Source organism: Babylonia areolata, chromosome 9, assembly GCF_041734735.1.
Source record: "Babylonia areolata isolate BAREFJ2019XMU chromosome 9, ASM4173473v1, whole genome shotgun sequence".
NCBI lineage: Eukaryota > Metazoa > Mollusca > Gastropoda > Neogastropoda > Buccinidae > Babylonia > Babylonia areolata.
In genome coordinates, this window is record NC_134884.1 from 28,640,412 (window position 1) to 28,646,748 (window position 6,337).

Sequence of the window (6,337 nt, forward strand, 5' to 3'; positions counted from 1 at the left end):
GAAATGGAAAGAGAGAGAGTGTGTGTGTGTGTGTGTGTTTTGAGAGAGTTTGTGTTAAGCGTTAAACTCAAAAATAGTTATTTCACTGGACTGTGAGAGAGAGAGAGAGAGAATAGGCGAAACGGGAACAGTGGGAATGCGAAGCAGGAGAAAGAGCCTCAAGAGGCCATTGAGGGTGGGTGGCGGCACGATCAAAGAGGAGGCGAAACGGCAATAGTCGACTCGGACAGCAGGTCTGCTACATTGTGCTTCGTGTCTCGATCGTAAACCACCCCTCTGGCCTGGATGGTGTTTTTTGATTGGTTCAAAACGGGATCAGCCGGTCTTTGATGTCACACTGTTTCGGTGTTTGCTTTTTGATTAAATTAACAACACACTTATTTCGATGGAGGGACGTTTCTCGGCTATCAGATTCGTCAGTAGTGACACACACACACACACACACACACCCTCCTGGGGCATCGGCCGTGAGATCTGTTCCTTTGTGTCCTTGGTCTCTTCATCACTCCTCCTGGGGCATCGGCCGTGAGAGCTGTTCCTTTGTGTCCAGGGTCTCTTCATCATTGTCCATCACTCCTCCTGGAGCATTGGCCGTGAGAGCTGTTCCTTTGTGTCCTTGGTCTCTTCATCAGTATCCATCACCCCTCCTGGGGCATCGGCCGTCAACAGTCCACTGGAGTCTTCTGTCTTGAGGCCATCTTCTGGGGATCATAGTGCCAGGAGTTCTTTAAGTCAGCTGCTTTTCGTTATCACCTGAACGTTCCACATCAGATTCTTGTCGGCTTGTGTTAGGTGCGAGTTTCTGCATGCAGGTTGTGCACAATTCACCCTGTTATTTTTTATTTTCTTGGTTTCATCCTTAGCTGGTTGGCAGTCGAGGGGAGGGGGGGTCCCGCCAGAGGTGTGGGCGTTGCTGCTGTATGCTGATGGCTGGAAGGTCTGAAGGATTCTTCTGAGGCAGCTGTTTTGTGGGTCAGTTCTTTCTTAATGCTGGTCCTTCGTGGTTCTCCTCCATTCTGTTGGGCTGGATTTAAAAAAAAAAATTAAAAAAAAAAAGAAAAAAAGTATACCATGATGGAGTCTCCCGTCGGACCGACGGATGAGCAGGCAGGCAGGCTTATTCCACCATGAACAGCCTGATCTCGGTGAGGCGAGTAATTAATGTTTTTTTAGCTCCCAGAAATGGCCTCATTGTGGTCGGCGGTGCTTACCATCAGCACCATGCCTTGATTTTGAGCTCATGTTCTCTGGTTGAAGGACCGTTCTTTTGGCCTTGCTATTCCATGCTCTAGTATCTGTGTCCGAGTCTGAGCAGGTAAGGCATAGATAAAAAAAAAAAAATAAAAAAAAAAAAGAAGACAGGTCACTTAACCAGCTTTTTTTTTAAAATGCCCCATTCCCCTGTGCCAGTTTCTACTGGGTTGCAATTGTAACCAGTGCAGTGGACCATGGTTTACGAGACTCCCGCTCCGCAGTCACCTTGACTTGAGCCTTCGTGCACGGACAGTCAGAGCATTATCAAGAATGGCAGGCACGTGTCCAAGAAAACGTCGCCAAAAGTCAGGTGGAGATCTAGATCAATGACTGTCTTTGATCTTGCCGCCGACTGCAGGTGACATTTGACCCCGTATCGAAAGGCCAAGGTGCCGCTGGAAAGAGAGTTTATGGTAGGGGATGTGGTGGCGTGGGGGAATTGGTGGGTTTTATCTCGTGGGGATTAGTGCTTCCTGCCATTTGGTGATCGATTGATTGGCGTTAGTTTTCTGTTTCTTACATCGATTGTTACATGTTCCGACCATATAAAGGAAACAGTACTTGTTGGATGGAAAACTTCAGGCCCAAGGACGCATAAGCCATCACAGGGATGGAAACGTGGTAAATCCATTACTCAAATTAAGAGAAAAAAAACAAACAAAAAAAAGGCATTAATCTATAGTACAACGTAGCCTGCAGCAGCAACAAATCAGTTCGTAAGATTGATAAGACCATCATACCGCTCAACTCTGTGATTCAGTTTGGAATTAATGAACAAAGGGATGAGGAGCGAGAAAAAAAATGGAGGAACAAGGTTTTGAAGCTAAAGTGGGGGTTCAGTTTAATTCAGTGTTCACCACACCGGAAAGTGGACCAGTCGATAGTACTGAAAAGTTGCTTCCCTTGTTTTTTGTTTGTTTGTGTGTGGGGGGGGGGGGGGGGGGCGGAGGGGGGGCGGGGGGGGGGTTGTTGTTTTTTTTTGTTAGTAATGAAAAAAGAAAAAAAAAGATAATGGAAGTTTATTCCGCCCTCTCTGATTATGCACAGCGTTACAGCAGACAGTACCAGTGCATTTTGGAGACGGGGAGCAAAAAAAGAAAAAAAAGGAGGAACAAGGCTTTGAAGCTAAAGCTGGGGATGGCAGCTCAATTCTGTAATCACCTCACAAAAAATTGGACCAGTCGACAATACTGAAAAGTTGCTTCCGTTGGTATTTGCGGTTTTTTTTGTTGTTTTTTTTGTTTTTTTTTTAACAATCACAAAGAAGAAGAAAAAAAAAGAGTTTATTTTGCCCTATCTGATTAAGCGCAGAGTTAAACTGAGCAGATAGTACCAGTGCGATTAAACAAATTAAAAAAAAAAAAGTAATTAGTTGGAATTTCAAACAAGTATTCCTAAATATTTCTTCCGATGCTGGTTGGAAGGCCTGAATCCGACGGCTATGCGTACATGTCTCGGGTTACTCATTTGTCATGTTCTGAATCTTGTCACCGACTACCCTTCCCAGCTTGTCCCCCCTCACCCCATTCCCCTACTACCACCACCACCCGCCCCTCCCCTCCCCTCCCCTCCCCTTACACCTGTCCCCCTCTTCCCTCTGTCCCTGTTCTCAACACACCCGTTTGACCTGAACTGAGCTAGAGGGTGTGTGGCTGACACACACACACACACACACACACACACACACACACACACAAAAGAAAGAAAAGAAAGAAAGAAGAAGAAAAAGATGCAGTCGTCTGGAACTTGGTGTTCAGAGGGCGTGAAGTGTGGTGCTAGTAGTCGAGGCAGGTGGATGTTCCTTTCATCTCACGTAATAAATCTGAGGACCTTTTGTTGTGCGGCTTTTTTTGTTGTTGTTTTTGTTGATTTTTGTTTGTTTGTTTGAGCTTTGTTTTATTTTGTATTTTCCTTTTCTTTTCTCCTCTCTTAGTCTGGGCTGGCCTCCTGCTTTTGCAGGTGTTGAGCGGTACTGTATAGTAATAATGATACTGGATATATATAGGCGTTTACGCCTTTGCTGATGATAATGAGAATGATAATAATCCCACTGGGGGTCGTGGTTCAAAGGGTATAAAGCCTAAAACTTTTTCAGCAGACTCAGGTTCGCGTCCTCACAAAGGCTAACGGTTTGTCATCCTTCTCCTCCGCTACTCCGACCCACTGTCCCCCTCGCCCCCCCCCCCCCCACCCCCCCCCATATATATATATATATATATATATATATATATATATATATATATATATTATATATTTGAATGTTGATTTAAGCGATTAAAAAAAAAATGGGATGGGCGGATAGATGGGGGGCCTGGTAGAGAGAGGGGGTAAGGTCTGCTTGAGGGGAAAGGGGGGGGGGGAATGGCGTGGGGCGAGGGGGGGATAGTGGGTCGGAGTAGCGGAGGAGAAGGATGGGGGAGCGGGCGGTGAGAAGGGGAGGGAGGGTGTGGTGGTGGTAAAGAGTGGGTTGTCGTGTTTGGTTTTCCCGTGGCGGTTGAAGTGGTGACGCAATCCCATTATTATCGCGGGTTTATTTGAAATAATTTGAAATGTTGTCGGCAGTTGGGCGTATTTTGAATCTCTCCCGATTTCTGTGTGTGTGTGTGTGTGTGTGTGTGTGTGTGTGTGTGTGTGTGTGTGTTGTGTGAGTGTGTTAGCGTGTATGTGTGTATTTTGTAGGTGTGCGCACGCGCGCGCGCGCGTGTGTGTGTCACTTTGCGTGTTTGCGCGCGCGAGCGTGCGTGTGGGCGCGTGTTTATTACCCACCCTTCCCCAGTCCGTCATCATCAAAGTGACATGGCAAACATAAACGTAAAAAAAAATGATCACATAATATGATGCGTAAATACCTGAAAACACTACATACCTGCACGCACTCACGACCACACCCACCACGAAAGCGCACCTTCTTTATCACTTATTCACACGAAACGTTTAACATTCAATGTATGTAACAGTTATGTGTTATATTATGATAGCAATAATAATAAATATGGTGGTATGATCATACAGCATTTTTTCTTTTCTTTTCTTTTTTTTTTTTTCTTTTTTTTTTCATACATTGCAGAACTTTTTTTAGAATGACAAAACATGCACACATATCAGTCAGATACAAAACTTAAAAGAATACTTTTCTTCTACACTTACACACACACACTTACACACACACACACACACACACACACACACACACACACACACATGCACCGAATGCGCGCGCGCACAGACAGACAGACACGCGCGCACACAAACAAACACACACACACACACACACACACACACAGACTGCTGATTGTTGACTGGCAGAAGAAGGATCACCTGTTATGTAACCTTGGACGAAACTAACACCTGATATAACTCCAGTGGACCACACATAATAATTATGAGAGTGTCTCAACATCCGAGGACATGGCATTACAACTGCTTCTCCAAACATCCTGGTAGTTGAGAAGGGGACCTTTGGAAACGCAACGAAACAAAGATAAATGAATAACTTTTTTCAATTTCGAAAGAAAACTTCAACAGAGCACTGTGCTTGTGTGTTTTTGTTTGTTTGTTTTGTTTTTTTGGTTTGTTTGGGTTTTTTTTGTTTTTGTTTTTGTTTTTTGTTGGTTTTTTTGGGAGTGGGAGGGGTGGGGGTGTTTTGTGGGGGTGGGTCTTTCGGAAACGATGAATCATATATATATGTATATATTATACAGTGAATGATCGCGGATAATCAGAAATGGTAAATGACCATTTGATGAACAGAGACGGTGAACCATTTCAAACCCTGGAATGGTCACTAGCAGTCAGGAACGGTGAATGATCGCGCGCTAATAATTAGAAACATTGAATCAGTTCTTTGAAGCGAGGAAGAAGGTGGTAGAATGGTTAAGACGCTAACCTGCCAATACTGTGGACACTGGTCGGGGTTCGAATCCCGCTGTCGCCCTTTCTCTCAGGTTTGACAGGGGAAAATCAAGCAGAGCTTTCTGGTCATTTGGATGAGACGATAAACCGAGGTCCTGTGTGCAGCACGCACTTGGTGCTCTGTAAAGAGAACCGCCGGCAAGAAAGGAGTTGTCCTCTGGCAAAAGTCTGGAGACGATATGATGGAGTCTCCCGTCGGTTCGACGGATGAGTAGGCAGGCAGGCTTATCTGTCGGTGTGTGTCCTCAGTTGGGAGAAGAGGCCGATGCTGGATGCGCAGCACTTCCCACAGGTGTTGCAAGGGAAAACGTCTCCAGAAGTTGAACCCTGCTTCCTTCGCTCACGCTTCTCCTTAATGGCCAGCGTTCTCTTGTTTTCCAAACGTCTTTATGCCACTAGAGCACAGCATCCTCCAGCGAGAGCGGTCAAGGGCATCAGTTTCCCAGGAAGCGATGTCTATGTCACAGGCTTTGAGGTTTGTCTTCAAGGTGTCCTTGAAGCGCTTGCAGGAGAAGATGTATGCATGCACTAAAGACCTGACGATAAAAGCGCGCGTCGGGTCATACTGCTAGTCAGGCATCTGCCAAGCAGATGTGGTGAAGCGTATATATATATATATATATATATATATATATATATATATATGACTCCAACCCAGTGACGCCTCCTTGAGAAACTGAAACTTTGAAGCGACTCATAACGCAAGAGACAAAATTTTGACTCAGTTACACAAAGTATCCTGTTTGTTTTGAAAGAGTTCGAAAGGTCTAAGGCAACTCGCCACCTATCGGTTTCACAGTTTTGTAAAGCCTTCGATGAGTGAGTTACTGTCACAAAAAAGGGGGATCACAAAAAAAAAAAAAAAAAAAAAAGAGGAAAAGGGGTTTGCCACGGAACATCCAATGACTGTGCAGCTATACGATTCAAATGTAATGCAGACATCTTCTGCTTTGATTGAACGTAATTTTTTTAGTGAGAATCTGGTCCTCTTCCTTCATCACAGCCTTCAGTAGTATTCTAAGATTTTTTTTGATTTTTTTTTTTTCGTTTTCATTTTTATTTGTTGTTGTTGTTTTGTTGTTGTTGGTTTGGGTTTTTTGTTGTTGTTGTTTGTTTGTTTGTTTTGTTTTGTTTTTTTTGGTCCAGTATGTTTTCTTTCATATTCAAGCTT